The sequence below is a fragment of the Vicia villosa genome, linkage group LG1 (assembly GCF_029867415.1).
Source record: "Vicia villosa cultivar HV-30 ecotype Madison, WI linkage group LG1, Vvil1.0, whole genome shotgun sequence".
In the NCBI taxonomy this organism is placed as follows: domain Eukaryota; kingdom Viridiplantae; phylum Streptophyta; class Magnoliopsida; order Fabales; family Fabaceae; genus Vicia; species Vicia villosa.
This window is the reverse complement of record NC_081180.1, coordinates 218,307,480-218,309,467: the sequence shown is the minus strand read 5'-3', so window position 1 is coordinate 218,309,467 and position 1,988 is coordinate 218,307,480.

Below are 1,988 nucleotides of genomic sequence, written 5' to 3'. Positions count from 1 at the left end.
AACCTCTAAGTTAATTACTGGAGTTCCTTCGGTCATCTCTGTTCTTCGTGAGGGGCCTACATCTCTAGTGGCTGTCCTAGATGGTGGAACCACATCTTGTATACGTTCCAAAATGGGCCTCTCTTCTTGATTCGAAGGCTGTTTGTCTTTCCTTCTTGGTTGTGGCACTCCCATGAAATCTGCCATTCGATTCACTTGGGATGATATCTTTTGGAAAGTTTCCACATTATCCCGATTTGTATTAGCAATATTTGTCCCTAACATATCATGGTTGCTTGCATCCATTTCTTGCCGAAATGCTGCTTGGTTATTTGTGGTAAAATAGGGCATCTGGGTAGAAAAACTAGTGTTGTGTGCACTTCGACCCACTGAACCAACATTCGATGAAAACGTCGCATTGTTAGTTGTGGCATATGTGGGCCCTGCCCCTCGTACGCCTGTTCCTAATGGATATGGCATTCCGTATGGATTATTTGGCCTCCACTCGAAAGTAGAATTCGTGCCTTGACCAAACAAGTTATTTGCAGCATTTGTCGAGGAAAACGGTATTTCCTCTGCGCTTGTGGATGAAGGTGCGGTCGTCGATACTGAAACTGGAATAGTCCCTGAAGGTCCTGTATTATTTTCAGGCATAGCCTGGGAATTATCTGCAGGTCTCGATCTATTTGGACCCGGTGTATCCCGTGTTCCCTGACTAGAAGTCGAATTTGCCGCTCCTGATCCAGAACCTTGTGGGGGACCTTGGTCACCCCCTGCACTGGCCGTAACGACCATTTTCTTGTTGTACCTTCGTTTGGGAATCGGTTGTGCACTGTTCGTTAACTTACCGTTCCTAAGGTTCATACAAGGTCTTGATATTATCTAGACAAAAATAAAACAATTGATTAAAACAATCTGTTTGACACAGTCCCACTGGGCGTGCCAATTTGTTTACGGTGATTTCCGGTAAACAACCGCTAGTCTTCCAAACTATAATAAATATGATTTGGTTACTCGCAGGATCGACTAGATTGATCATAGGACACATAGTCAAAAAGATTGTTATCAATGGTCATTCGAACCATAGTCATGATTCGTCTTCGTTAATAAGAATTTGTTTCAAATAAAACGAGTAATCTTGACAATCACTTGGTTATACGTAAGTATAATTTCAGTGAAAGGATAAGTAAAATAACATATGAAACGAAAGTATTGTTAAAGCGTACAGAATCTTAAAATGCAGGAATGTTAAATACTTCAAAAGTAAATGACATGAAAGTAAAAATACAGAAATGTAAATGGCAAGAAGTAAATGAAATGCAATAATACTGAAAGATATTTGAAAACGAAAGAGAATACACATGTATTAAAATGGTGGTGTCATACGTACATTTTCTCAGCGAACTCTTTCTCTTAACACTTGATACTTGAGTAATATGTGAGTGATTTGTACAAAATGAACACCCAGAATCCTAACATTAAGATTCCTATTTATACTAATTTCGACCTTAACGGTCCTACGCTAATCTAATGCCACGTTTCTTATAAGAACTCCAGGGACGCCATCTGTTATTTAGACAGTTACGAAACCGTCTTCGAATTTCAAATCTTCCCGCCTGAATCCTTCTTCGACGCGTGGCAGTGTATTTAAAAACACTACGAAAACACGCTAAGTAGTAATACCTGAACATATTTCATAAATTTTGTCTAAGTCCTCGAAGACATACACTTCTACTAGCTTCAGTGTTCATTATCTTCATAACGAACTTAGAAATCTTCATTCTCGAAGCATGGCCATCAGGAGCCATTCTTTTATTTTTAAGGGATGGTCATCAGTAACCATCTTTCCTTCGAATTTTTACTTCTTCGAAGAACCAAATTTATAAAACGAAATCTTCAGCTAACATGATCTCAATTCGATCAACCAACATTGAGTGCACTTGCACCTTCTATCTCATTTTTAACATCCCTAGTTTTTTTTTTTGCATGTAAATATCTTTGATGCTCCA